Here is a 15,753-nt window from a genome sequence, read left to right on the forward strand (position 1 = left end):
TGGTAGTGGAGTGATACGTGGAGCCTCAGTGAAGTCACGATCACTGTGTTCCTGGTTTGAGAGTGGGACTTCTGTTCCAGTGCTTTCAGGAGCTGTTGTACTATCTGCTTCCACATCACTCTGTTCTGCATGCTCATCAGCATTCACTTCATCAATTTCATCACAAACCTCAGGTACAGGCTGTAATTTCCCCTTGCAACCTGTTCTTCTCCTGCCTTGAGGCCTCAAAGCTATGTTCATACATTCCTTAGGTGGTACACACATGAAACTTCTTACATTCTTGTCCTGGAGTATTCCAGGTTTCTTATCTTGTTGACTACTGGAGGCTGTTGCTTCACCATGACTAGTACCAGATGCTTGAGTATGATCTGGTGTGTGGTTTTCATTACAAACTGCTTCCCTTGCTACGCTGCCTTTGTTGGTATTCTGAGGCTGTTCTGCCATTTTATTCTTTTCAGGACTTCTGACTTTCTTTAAGCTTCCAAAGTGTCTGTTCATTATGTAATCATTTGTTGTGTTGGAGGCAGCAGCTCTGTCACGTATGTCTGCTCGTCTGGTCCCTGAAATAAAAGAGATGCTACTAGCAGCTGATGGGAAAAAAAAAAAAAAAAAAAAAAAAAAACATTCTGCAGAGATGAAGAACCTTAGCATGTTTGTTCAACCTGACAAAGATCCTTAATCCCTTTCAACTACGCTGTTAACCAAGTGTGGTCTCACTGAAATGTCAATATGAATGGCAGCCAATGTGGCTTCTTACCGTACTTCATAACTATAGCTCAATGAATTCCACACAGCCACAACTTGGTATAGTATTTAGGTTACTGGAGTGGTCCAGTTCCACCCAGCAAAAACTACCTAACACCAGCTGATCACGTAAGCACAAAGAGGAAAGGGATATGAAAACGACCAGTATGGATACAATATTGAAGCTGCGAAAGAAGATAATATTGATGAGCTGCAATATTACAGTGTGGTGGACTGAAGAGGTGAAACAGGCTGTGGCACAAAAGAAGAAAGCATACAATGAATGGATGAGAAATAGGGGTGTGGAAGAGGTTGAGAGGCGGAAGAGAGAGTAATATGTAGAAAGAAAGAGAGAGGTGAAAAGATTAGTAAGAGAGAGTAAGAAGAGAGTGGATGAGGAATTTGGAAGGAATTTGAGTGTAAAGTGGAGGGACTGTAAGAAAATGTTCTGGAGAGAGGTGAAAAGAGTAAGACAGGGTGGAAGTGAAGTTAGCAGGGGAGTGAAAGATAAAAATGGTAGATTACTAGTGGAGAAGGGAGAAAAAGTGAGCAGATGGAGAGAACACTTTAAGGAATTGTTGAACGTAGAGGAGGGAAGTAATGCGAGTATAAGTGGCTGGGGAATGGCTGGGAGAAGGAGGGAGGTGAGAAGACAGGAAGAAATCAGTAGGATAGAAGTTGTTGAAGCAATGAAGAAAGTTAAATCAGGGAAAGCCCCAGGAATTGATGGAGTGTGTGGTGAAATGCTGAAGCATGGGGGAGAGATAGTAGTAGAATGGATGTGGAAGACATGCAGATTGGCCTGGGAGGAAGGTAGAGTCCCGGAGGATTGGAAGTCAGGTATAATTATTCCCTTGTACAAAGGAAAAGGGGAAAAAGAAGTGTGTGGTAATCATAGGGGCATTTGTCTTCTTAGTATAATAGGAAAAGTGTATGGTAGGATACTTACTGACAGAGTTAGAGAAAGAACAGAGAAATTAGTTGGAGAAGAACAGGGAGGCTTTAGGAAGGGAAGAGGTTGTGTAGATCAGATATTCATTCTCAGATCTTTAGTGGAAAAGTTTCTAGAGAAGGGAGAGAAGCTGTATGTGGCTTTCATGGATTTGGAGAAAGCATATGGCAGGGTGGATAGACAAGGATTGTGGAAAGTGTTAAGAATATATGGAGTAGATGGGAAGTTGTTGAATGCTGTGAAGAGTATGTACGATGGTGCGAAGGCTGCAGTGCATGTGGATGGTGAACTAAGTGAATTTTTCTCTTTGAAGGTTGGGTTGAAACAGGGATGTGTCATGTCTCCATGGTTGTTCAATCTGTACATGGATGGGGTAATAAAAGAGGTACAAGGTAGGGTAGTGGATGTTGGAGTGGCCCTGGTGAGAGAGGATAGTGTTTGGAAACTCCCTGTACTGTTGTTTGCAGATGATACTGTGTTGTTGAGTGAAGACGAAGGGGAGCTGCAAGGCTTGGTGGATGAGTTTGAGAGAGTGTGTAAGAAACGGAATCTAAAGGTGAATGTAGGGAAGAGTAAAGTGATGGTCTTTGAGAGAGGTGAAGTCAGTGAAGGTACAGCAAGGTTGGATGGTGAGGAATTGGAAAATGTGAGTACGTTTAAGTACTTGGGTAGTGTGATGAGTAAGGATGGAGGTTTGGAGGGTGAAGTGCTTGAAAGGGTACAGCAGGGAAGAAAGGTTGCTGGTTCTTTGAAAGCAGTAATAAGCAACAGGGAAGTGAGCATGGAAGTGAAAAAGTTACTACATGACAGTATTGTGATAACAACTCTAACGTACGGAAGTGAAGCTTGGACGTTGTTGGAAGGACACAAGTCAAAAGTGAGCGCAATGGAAATGAGTTATTTAAGAGGAGCCTGTGGAGTCACATGGAGAGACAGGCTGACGAATGAGGATATAAAGGAGCGTTGTGGTGCTGATGTGGATGTGAGAGGAAGCGTTATGAGGAACACACTGAGGCGGTTTGGCCATGTGGAGAGGATGGAGGGTGAAAGACTGATGAAGAGAGTGTATGTGAGTGAGGTGGAGGGGGAAAGAGGGAGGGGAAGGCCGAGGATGAGATGGAGGGATGGGGTGGAGAGGTATATGAGAGAAGGGGGTGTGAGCTGGGAGCAGGGGAGTGAAATGGCAGGGGACAGGGCGACTTGGAGGCGATTTGTTTGTGGCCACCCCAAACGGGACTGAGGCGTCTGGCAATAGATAGATAGATAGATATTATAAACAACAACACAACACACAATTCTCTGCCTATTTGTCATCCATGCAGTCTACAGCTCTTACATTCTCTAACATACAACATCCATTCACTAAATTATTTATAGCCACATTAGAAGCATAGGGGCCCAAGGCTAAGCTACTTGGTCCTGACATTTAAGGAGAGAATGACCAGTTGCTTGCCTCTGGGCTGTAATATGAGCACTCAGTCCAAAGCAAGTGGCACTCTATGAACACTAAATCCCAATCATCAAACAGTATCATAAAAGCAATAAATCCCAATAATCCCATAAACATAACCCTAAAGAGCCCTACGTACCAATATCAGAGACTGAAGCCTCTTGGATGGACGGCTCAGGGAGGGTATCGGTGGATGCAGGTGTCAGCGATGGCAGGCTGAAAGGGCAACCAGGGCGTCCAGGAAGCTGGAAGAGAGCAAAGGTGTCCTTTTGGAGGGACTGGAGGTTTTCCGACACCTCCTTCACCAGGGTCGGGTGTATGAGGTCCATCCCTCGGTCAGGTTCCTTTCCGTCACCTGCCAAATAAATGAGAGAAATCATGAAGAGTAATAAAGGAGGCAAAATAAAGTACAGAAATAAAGGAAGGAAATCACATCCAGCAATAAAGAAGGCAAAATCATGTACAATAATGATGGCAAAAATCATGTACAATACAAAACAGTAATAAAGGTAGGAAAACCAACAGTACAAAAGATGACAAAATCAGGTACAGTAATAATGGAAAGAAAATCATGTACAATAATAAGAGGATGCAAATCACATACAATAAGAAAGATGACAAAATCACCCATGATAAGGATCATCTATCTATCTATTGCCAGATGCCTTAATCTCGTAAAGGGTGGCCATAAAAAAATCGCCTCCATGTCACCCAGTCCCTCTCCATTTCACTGCCCTGCTCCCAGCTCACACACCCCTCTCTCATATATCTCTCCATTCCGTCCCTGCACCTCATCCTTGGCCTCCACCTCCCTCTCCCCCTCTCCACCTTATCCTTGGCCTCCTCCTCCCTCTCCTCCCTCCACCTCACTCACATACACTCTCCTCATCAATCTCTCGCTCTCCATCCTCTCCACATGGCCAAAAGATCATACAGTAATAAAAATAATATCAAGTATAGCAATAGAGGCAAAATCGTTTACAGTAAAATTAAATAAAGGGGCAAATCATGTACAGAAAGTTCAAGGCAAACTTAAATAGTAATAAAGGATGCAAATTATGTACAGTAAATCCAAATAAAGAAGGTAAATTATGTTCAGTAATAAACAGACAAAACATGTACATTAAATTCAAGTAAAGAAGGCAAATCCCCAGCCCAGCATCCCATCCTCAATCTCCCCCTCCACCTCACTCAAACTCTCCTAGTTCTGTATTCTCTATACATGACCAAACTATCTCAAGGTAAAATCAAATACTGAAATCCAATTGCCTCTCCTGTCTCTATTTCATCGCTAGATTCAAATACGCTTGGGTGTGATGTAGCGGTCTAAGGTGTATGTTTTCATATACCCGTGGATGACAATATGCACCCTTGTCCATCATGTCTCATTCTTGTACCCATGAATCCAGCAATGTGAGGGACAGGAGAGGCATATGGACTTTAGTATTTGACTGCACTTCTAGTGCTTTTTAGCACACAACCACATACAATACTGAAAAAACATTTCTCACACACCCATGACCTTCCCCTTGGTGGTGTGATAATTCATAAGCAAGGTGTGATCATCTTCCAGCGCCTGTTGAGGTAAAGCGGCAGGGACTGGGGATGCATGTAGAAGCCGGTGTGAGTCGTACATCCGGTTGACCAACTCATGTTCCGGTGAAAACAGGTCCAGTCCCATCTGGTACCAGGAAGAAGAGGTTCATTAGCTCCAGCAGCAATTCATCCCCTTCAATCTGGTGGTGCAATTTTCAGTACTGATTTATTTTTTATCTTTTTTCTGAGTCCTCATTATATACTGCCTTCTTAAAAGTCCTTGTTTGTCATTAGGTCCACAATGAACCGTAAAAATATTGGCTACCAACTAAAGTTCCATTTCAACCTATAAAGCAAATTTGCCAGAACTCCTAAATTTACAGCAGCAGATTTACAGAAAAAGAGGTGATATTTTGGAACATATCCCTGATATATAACAGACTTTTTATATTCTTGCTAATTCCAGATGCTTTCATCAAACTTAAGACAATCTCTACTAATGACGGTCTTAAAAGGGGCAATATTCAATCTCACAGTATAAAATATCTCTCTTAACCCCTCCGTGGCCGCCGGCGTCAAATGAAGTTTAACCGATAAATGGCTGCAGGCGTCGTTTGAGCGCGGCCTATAAAAAACTGCAAAAATTTTTGGGAAGAAACGAACGTTCTGAATGTCTTCACACTGACCTACACTACACTCCAATACACTTTATCAAGCACTTCAAAGCCTGCTGCTGTGATGAGTGGGTTTTCGATTTTTTCGCTCCTGGCCATGCCTAAGCAAGCATAACTATACCCATTATCTCCACCCAGGCAGAACATATCATCTTTTCCCTCTCTTGCAAAACACACACAATCACCTGTTTAAAATTATGAAGTAATGCAGGCACATACAAAAAAGACATGATTAAAAGTGAAAAATACATTTTTGTCTTGGTATCTTTACCTATTTGCTCAGGTTTGCTGAAATGGTTTGGATCATTTGATGCAGTGCAACTTGTAGAAAACTGTGAAAACCTTCAGGAAGTGAATGAAAATCTGGGACATGAGATTGACCTTGACTTCACCTTCTCACATATCATCCGTCAGTTCACCGCCTGCTGTCATGACGAGTGGCCATACGATTTTTTCACATATGGCCATTACTAAAAACACATAGTTACACCCATTATCTTGATCCAGACAGAAAATACAATCTTTTTCTTCCCCTGCAAAACACATACAACCACCCTGTTTACGAGACAGCAATATATATTGCGAAAATAACAAGGTAAAATGATAAAGGTGAACGTAAAATGATAGAGAAAGATGAGCACGTTATTACGGAAAAAATACATTTTCCCCGTCTGTAAACTTATTTATTTCTGCTTTGTATCCGTATTCGTAATAATTAGACTTCTGAAACTGCATTACGATTCTATTTTTAGCCATGCTCATGGTATGGGAGCTCGAAGTTGCGACTCAACTTCCGCATTGCTAATCGGATCTGACCCTCCACTTTACTCTGTGGCAGAATTTAGCCTTGGAGAACGTGCAGTTTTCTCATTTAGGACCGAAAATTCAACTCTTTCGCTCCCTTTTCCAAGCATGGGCACAATGATAACGTAAAAAATAACTCGAAACTACCATAAACATATTTCATATCAAAAAGATGAAAAAGTATTCCTAACAATTTTTTTTTTCCAGCCATTCCTAACAGATTATGTACTGAAATCATTCAATATCATCATATCTCATATATGCACAACATTTCAGCACCATTCGCATTGTTATGGGAGGTAAAAAAAAAATAACAACACCTGCTCAGTTGTGTTGCGGCAGCACCCCTGGACAGCGGATATCGGTTGTTGATATTTCTGCAACTTCCGCACTCCACTGCAAGCCATAAAATGTGTCTAGGAAGCTGGGATTTGTACTGTTAGGTGCATGTGCACTTTCTCTTCAATATGGCAAGAAAAAAAAAATCAATTTTTGAAACTTCAAAAAATGGCCCCGGCGTCGGCCTGGCGTGCACGGAAAATTCCAGGCCTTCGGCCATGGAGGGGTTTAGCTGACCTTAATCATGTAATTCACCGGGTCGGTCAGGATCACTTGATGGTCGCGATGATCAGCTTTTACCCTCCCAGAAGGGAGCTGAGAGCTCATATAGTCCGATCTAAGGACAAGGCTGTGACCTTCACACACCCACACACCCGTCCCCTTGCTCAAGGGGGACAGTAACCACCCACTTCATCAATGAAACTTTTCGCAACCTGAGCAAGGCGCGAACTCCTGTCCACCAGTTGGCAAGCGGGAACGTTACCACTGCACCAGCGAGTGGTGTGTGTGTGTGTGTGTGTGTGTGCGTGTGTGTGTGTGAATACAATGAAGAAAAATAAAGTGGTGTGTGTGTGTGTGTGAACACAAGGAAGAAAAATAAAAAGTGATTGATTGTGAACATAATGATTTAAAAAAAAAAAAAATCATGAACAAAATACGGAGGAACAAGAAGAAATGGCTAATCAATAATACAATGATGTGTAAAAGGAAGTATTTGACAGTGAGCACAATGAATAATAAAAGTCACCTCTTCTGAAGTAGCCACATGGTGAAAGGCTCCATCCACCCTGAGACATGAGAAGATGTATGCGGGATCGGGATTGTTCACATCAGTACGAAACTTATCCACCAGACCCAACAAAGCCTCATACTCATTTATCATTATCCGATACTTGAAGAAGTGCCTGTGGGTCAAAGTATGAGGATTACATAGCAGCACAGCATCCATATACTGTATCACTCTTACCTAGGACATGGCAAAACTTATGACGTCATGCTTCTTGTTAAGGTATCACTGTATTGGGGATGGCCACGATACACCTGATGTTTTCTACGGAATGGACGCTAAACCAAATGTCAAAACAGCTGATTACTTCCTAACAGTTGCTAGAAGTTACTGGAAAGACTGAGAGAGAGAGAGAGAGAGAGAGAGAGAGAGAATATGTAATAAGATTTGTAAAAACGCAGGAGCCTCAGCTTGGACTCTCTAAATACAAACACTAAGAAGAAATATCACTCAGTGATTGCACATGTGGCTAAATATTTCTTGCTGAAGAGTGATGACTGTGTGGCTAATCACCAGGCTAATGGTTACATTTCACTCACATCGTAGTATCTCCCAGGGTCAATGGTAGCCACCCATTTAATACCTCAAATTTTAACCCTCTTTCAAATATGGGCATAATTCTTCCATTCTATACTCACCTAAATGGATGCTTGTAGTAGAGGCCATAGAGAGTGTACAGAGCTCCAATCCTGCACTTATCACTGTGATGAATCCCAAGAAATCTCTTTGTGAGTGATGCGACCTCTTCTGAAAACTCAAGAAGTTCCTTGAAGTTCTGTCGCCCCCTGAAAAATAACAATGTATTAATCGTCTACTTTTACTAGTCCTGCATAACATCTCAAAATAATTTACATCAATGGTGAGCAACAACAAACTCAACAACCATGTGCCTGGTGGTTTAGTGGTTAAGGAACTCCAAACATGGGTGGCCTATACAGTAGAGGACCTGAATCTATGGTGTGACTGAAGTTTACTACTGTACTCTTGTTATGGTACTCAGGGGTTGGGATCTGGTCATTCTTGTCTTAAATATCTGGCTGACAGATTTAGCCTTGGGCCCCTGAGCTCCTGATGAGGCAATAAAGGTGGAATAAACAAATCTAAGGCCATAGGCTATAATGTGTAATCTACATCACAGTATTGAGCAAGATATTTTTATTTTCAAGCTTCATACTGCTCAAGCTGATAGAAGTTCTTGTTTCAATCACCCTTTTATGTCCTCTTTTGCTACCAAGTTCATGGGCAATTAAAAACATAATATTCATAAGAAAATAAATAAATAAACTGCCTATCAAAGTTACAACACGAACAATGAAGCCGAGTTCCCAATTTCTCCCATCTACACTACCTGTACCACGTGTAAGATTGAGCTAAGTTGTGATATTTTGAAACACATCCCTAACTTATGAGAAGTGCTTGTAACATATCATCCTTACCACACAAATATCATTTACCTAATAATGGGATAAAGTCTGTAATCTCCTAAACAAATTATATTCTTAAGTGTGATACCATCCCTGAAGGTGTTATATTTCAAACTTACATTTACAGAGTTTTCATCTGCAGTAATACTGATATCTAGGTTTACACATAAGATTAGAGAGGGCAGTATAAATAATTTTGATCAAACCCCCAAATGAGTGATTATCAGAAGTTTGGGGGGGGGGGGAGTCAGGCTGCAACATTAAACTATGAGGGGAAAAAATAAGTACAGTACCACTACCTGAAGATTACATTTGTCTTTCCTTAATCCTTACCTATAGATCAAAGAAAACTTCATCTTCTGCCAGCATGAGGCAAAATCCTTAAATCTCCAGGAGTCATTCTGTTCGAAGTCCTTCAAGAGAGTTATGAGATCGTGCAGGTAACCGTTGGCGATGTACCAGGTTCCTGCAAGATGGGAAGCTGTTGGTGGCTTGAGACCTAATTCTCACTGGTTAAGAAGGCTCCTTTTTACCTCAGTCCTATTAACTAATTTCCAAATGTAGCATGTTAATATTCTCTCCCTTACCTAAGCAATATGTCTGTATTCAAAGCTGCAATTAATCCCATCACTCTAATAACATATTTTGCTTTATTTATATTATTATTTTTTGGGGGGTTACATTCAGTTTTTATTCAGTTAGGAGAGTTTTTAAAAACTGGAGGAGTTAAATACAACATTCATTACACATTTTTATTTACTTATTTATTTTTGTGTGTGTGTCTGAGCATAGCCTTCACAGCCTGCTCCCCTGGCCCAACAGTCCTTCTACATACCATACACCTCTACATGTCACCACTTTGGTACTAACAACCACCGTCCATACTGAATACATGCTAGGGCTATCTCATACAGGTCTGGTGAATTAGTATTAGTGGGGGTATTTTTATATGTCGGCAGGTCTTCTGGTAGATTAGTAAAGTCTGATTTTTATTTAATCAAATTCTTGAACTGTTCCATGCCCCAGCGGAGATTTGAACCTGGGTCTGGTAGGACTGCAGGCCACCTCTCTACCGAATGAGCCACCACCTCCCCTAAAGGTCTATTTTAGGTTCAGTAAAACTGACTGGATATAGCATGACTAAACCAACAAAACAAAGCAAGCCCTTATTTTATGATGAGAATATAGTGCGTACAGAAAATTCTTTCATATAATGATTTATCATATACGGAGTGAATTATAACAAGGATTCATTAGTGATATGTTTTTGGCCAAGGGTCCCACACACAACAAAGTCTAAAAAAAAAGGTTCCAACTCATATAAACTGGTAGTTATTTCACTTCACTTGCTGCTTACTACCCCCCCCCCAAAAAAAAAATATATATATATATACTGTATATATATATATATATATATATATATATATATATACATATACATTTATATATATATATATATATATATATATATATATAAATATATACAGTAGACCCTATTTATCCGCGGAATTTGCATTCACGGATTTAAGTTTCCGCGGATGAAACTTATTTTAATACTGTACTATACACTGTAACTTAATTTGAAATTGGCATGCAACGTGCACTTCTTTTGTTGGTATAGTTAGGATACCCGCACCCACAGGCATTCCTGCCAGTCCGCCAGTGTTATTGTAAACACCAATCAGTTCGTTACTTACATTGTCATCGCCCTTCTCGTGTTAACAACTCTACTATACTTCATTGTGTGAGTGAAAAATGGCTCCCAAGAAACAAGTAAAGAATAAAAGCAATCCTTCTAAGCCAAAGAGAGAGCGTAAGGTGTTATCTGGCGTCCTGTCAGAAGGGTCAGACTAGACTCACAGCTAACCTACAGTGCTGCCACACATCTCGTCGCCCCACCACACTGGCACTGTAGGAACTGCACTACAACCATCGTCGTCATTATACAGCAATCATCGTCAACTATACAGCAATCATCATCATCATCATCATACAGCAATCGTCATCATTGTACGAAGGTTATGCAGAGAACACACAGTCTTTTGGTGAGTGTTAATATGTATTTGTAATATTTTAAAGTATGTTTTTATTTTTTCAGGGATGTGCTTAGCTTATGTGGAAGTAATATGCCATTTTGTGATGATGACTTGAGTATCTGCAAACTTTACCTTTCGCAGGGGTCTCTTGGACCTAACCCCCGCGGATAACTAGGGTCTACTGTATATATATATCCATCCATCCATCATCCAATTCTACGTTGCCCCATGAGAAGCGCAGAAGCCCAAGGCTAGGCAATTTGGTCCTGACATTTAAGATGAGAGTGACCAGCCTCAGCAATAACCCCAACCATCCCTTGGATATAAACCTTCACCGGCTCAATCCGATTGGAGTGCTGTAATTACCCACTAAACCACCAGGTGCCATAATTTGGTTATATGGTTACCACCCAGCATAGTAAATGGTTTCCTGGTGTACAGGAAACCATTAGGGTTGTCACTCAGTGTAGAGTCACCTGTTGGCAGAAGGAAGAAGAAAGAATGAAAGAAAGAAAGACAGAAGAGAGAGTGTAAAGTCACCAGTAGGCAGAAGGATGAGGAAAGAATGAAATAAAGAAAGACAGAAGAGGAAGGAAGAAATGGAGAGAGGAGAGGAAAGGGCAGACACCCAAGAGCAGCACTACATCAAGTGAGTGGATGGTGAGTGCCCCCACCTACCACAAACTATATATATATATATAAATTAGTTTCCAACTCACTTGAGCTGGTAGATATTTCACTTCACTGCACTTCATCTGCTGGTTCAACTCTAACACAACAACTATTCCATCACAGACACAAATACAGCCAATAGTGACCTGGTTCAAAGGCCATCTTGGAACAAACAAATGATGGTAAACTTGCATGCCTGCAATCTATGATTGTATAAGCAATAATAGCAACTGCACATTGACCAGTGAGGCTTCATATGGTGTCATAATGATCGTATAAGTAAGAATGTGATTGTATATTGAAAACAGAGACCCTAGCATCTTTTGTAATCGTGTATATGATTCTTTGTATAATGAAGGTCTGCTGTATGCCACTGGATTAAAAAAAGAAAAATTAACAAGGTACAGGACCACCAGTTGCATTCAATTTGTGTATGACTTTTCAAACTACGGGGGTTAGATGTAGCCTTCATTTGTTTCTCTATCACTGGGCTCTCTAAAGTGAATAAACAGTCAAGCAGCAACATGTATAAAAAATGATGATCATGTACACTGGTCATCATCATCATCATCATCTAATCCTGTGGTGCCCCATGAGGAGCATAGGAACCCAGGGCTAAGCAAGCTGGTCCTGACATTTAAGATGAGAGTGACCAGCCTCACTCATCCTTGAGTGGCATTATGTGGGCAATAAATCCAAACTGCCCATTGAACATAAACCTGCACAGGTTGAATCTGATTGGAACACCTTAATTACCCACTATAAACACCAGGCATCATAATTTGGTTATATGGTTGCCACCCAGCATTGTAAATGGTTTCCTGGTGTACAGGAAACACAAGATTAATGCGTCATTTATACTTTACACCTGAAATGGTACAGCACCACTCTGTAGGATGAATAGTGTAAACCATATCCAGCACACAAATCTCCAGTTCTTACATTTGGCAAGAACAGTATTGTGATCACTGGGGAAACACCTATGGCCAATTTCAAAACTGTTTCCCATAAGGTGCTTTTGTGAGGAAGGCATTTATCTGGAACTTATAAAGAAGAAACATACACTATAAATCTAATGAACACTACACTGTACAGTATACTCTAATTGGATAATTATTATACTACATGGTACAGTGGCTACAGCAATACGATGAATAATTCTAGTCACCCACAAAAACTTTACTTGGTTAATTTTCTGCGATGCTGTATAAGTCAGCAGACTGCATCGAGGAAAAACATAAAGGGGGGGGGGGGTAAAAGGTTACATTACAACAAAAAGTAGCATGAAACGTATAATAAGTAATGTGCTGTATAACGTTAAACTGAAATATGATATAGTGTGTTATAATGCACAGAATGAAAAATTTAGATGAAATGTGAACAATGCGGCTCTAACCTGTGACAGAGTATGGTGACCCATGTCGAACTTTCATACTAGGTACATCTGTCTCCTGAGGATCTTCCCCTTCAAATGGACTTTCATCTTCTTCCTCTTCTGCATCAAATGAAACAGATGAAAAATCCAATGTGTTTGACTTAATTCTTCTACCTCTCCCACTCTTACCTCCCCTCCTTCCCCTCTTTGATTGGACAAAAGCTGGTGATGAACCGTTGTCCTTGGGAGCATCAGAAATGCCTGACATCATGAACTCTTCCACTACTTTTTGGTCCATGCCTTGCTCTCTTAAATATATATCTTCTTGAGACTCCATCATTATGATAGATTTCTTTCTGGCTTGCTTTCTGGGTTGACAAGTACTTTCCTTTGATTTCCTCTTTCTTCTACCTCTCCCACTCTTACCCCCCCTCCTTCCCCTTTTTGACTGGACAAAAGCTGGTGATGAACCGTTGTCCTTGGGAGCATCAGAAAAGCCTGGCATCATGAACTCTTCCACTGCTTTTTGGTCCATGCCTTGCTCTCTTAAACCTAAATCTCCTTGAGACTCCATCTTTATGACAGATTTCTTTCTGACTCGCTTTCTGGGTTGACAAGTAGTTTCCTTTGATTTCCTCTTTCTTTTCTTCCCACCTCTCTCATTGTCTTCCTTATAATCAGGAGAACTAATATCTTTGGCAGACTCTTTGGGAGGCCTGTACTCAACTGCTGAGGAGTCTGACAAGATACCAACGTCGTCCTCGTCATCAAGCAAAACAAGGCTTGCCTCAACATTCGTCTTCCTTTTTCTCTGTCCACGGGTTTTCTTGTCCAAGACTTCATCTTCGTTTTCTGTTTGTGCATTTGAAGGATGACCAACATTTCCATCCAAAGTAATTCTGAAGATCGTTTTGGCACTGGATCCTTCAAAGATGTCTGATTCTGTTGTTTTGGCAGTGGATTCTTCAAGGTATACCGATTTATCATCAACTTTCCCTGGTCTTTGAGATCTACCCCTGCCTCGTCCTCTCCCTCTACTCCCCCCTCTTCCTCTTCCTTGTTTTCTCCCACCACCTCTTGAGATGGACTGTGGTTTTGATTTAATGCCATTTACTGATGGCTCTTGTACTTTAGGGGATTTTTTTTTGGTAGGATTCTTATCCCTCTTGGTGGAATTCTTATCACTTGCTTTCTTTGGTGAAATTTTCTTCTTAGATTTTGATGCATTTTCTTGCTTGACTACTATGGCAGCATTATCAAGTGGTGTTTCTGAATTTTCAACAGCCATTGTCTCTATTAACACAATCTGAAAAGAAAGAAAAACATTAAAAATTAAGATCAGTTGTACAGGTAAGCAACATTCAAAACATCATATCTCATACAGTTCATTCAATTACTATGAAAAATTCCTATGAAGTAAAATGCCTTGAGCACGACAGGAGGGGTTAAAAAATCAAATACAGTACTGTAATCGGAAGTGCGTGAGTTGTTTTTGAAAATGCAAAACTGAGGCAGCAAAGTGAGCCGAATCTGGTGTCACACCGCAGAGCGCGACATTTCTTTGTAGATTCCCCAAGGAAGTGATACAGGCCATGATGTCAGCGCACCGTGTGATGTGGCGGGTGTCCCCAAACCTTCTCTCAGCTGAGCCTAGGCAACCTCATATGGTGTATACAGCCCCCTCGTTTACACAAAGCCACACTTTTTTTTTGCCATCATTGCCATGCCGGGGCATTGTAACGGCCTCAGAACCCCATCTCTTCAAGTCAACTAAACCTTTCCTGCATAGATTTTAAGGTAAGGGGCTATTGTGTGGGTTATACCTACAGTGTAAATGTCCTTAATAAATAGGCAAAATGACAAGGTAAAGGCCAATGGAGTGACTTGTTAAGGCAGCCACCCCACCAATTAGAATTTTCCCCATAAGGTGTTATTTGTAAAGAACGAAATTTCTAGAGCGCGAGGTCTTCTACTGCTCTAATTCTCACGTATTGAGCAAATAGACTGTACATGGATATCTTCTGTATGGAGTAATGTATTGTTTGTCTTTATTATGACATACAGTAAAGTCATTACTCGTTTTACGATGTTTTAGTTTACAATATTTCGCTACAACAATAAGAGAAAAGTTCCACCCCAAAATTCGATTTAAAATAAATTTCCCGCTATAACGATTTTGCCATCGGAAAGCGCCAGGCACACGCAAGGTGACCGTCACTTGTCTCAGGCAAGATGGCGGCCCTGGCGTGAAGGCATTGTTATGGTTCAGGTCCCGTCCTCCCTTCAATGCCCTGTCTTTTCTACTTGTTCATGTGTGCCCCCCTGTTATCGTCACCTCTCAGCCAAACATCGTACTAAAGTACTGTGGATTTGTGAGCCCAGTGGCAAGGTCAGTGCCAGTGTAGGCCCCAATGCTATGGTTGGTGAAGGTATGGGCCGGATTCCCCTCCCCCTAACCTGTTCCTGTCTGACTCAGAGGCTGACCACTAGTGCCTGTAAGCACAGGCTGTCCCCCAGCCTCGGGGGAGATGACTTGGAGACGACTTGGACCAACACAGGAAGGAATGAAGGTGGGTTGTCATTTATGGTTCAGCCTTGGTTAGGTGACTTTGGGAAGTTGAGTTGACGTATCCCCCCTTTTATAATGGGTTTCAATGTATCGATTTACAATAAAATCGGTATACGATAAGGTATGACCTGACGTAAGCCCATCGTAAAACAAGTAATGACTGTATACAATCTATCATATAAAACACAGTAACTAAATACAGTACAGTACAATCATTTAAATGGCACACAGATCAATCTGCCATACCCTCAGGAAAACAACTATGCATAGTTTACTATCGGCCAAGGCCCACGCATGACTAAAAGATAGCCATTCACTTTGGATATATAAAGCAAATGTGATAAGTGATCAGTCACCCACCACAGAGTATCGTATGTGAGCAAGAAACCTC

The sequence above is a fragment of the Coenobita brevimanus genome, chromosome 47, assembly GCF_032717465.1.
Source record: "Coenobita brevimanus isolate Jiangsu-jjx chromosome 47, ASM3271746v2, whole genome shotgun sequence".
NCBI lineage: Eukaryota > Metazoa > Arthropoda > Malacostraca > Decapoda > Coenobitidae > Coenobita > Coenobita brevimanus.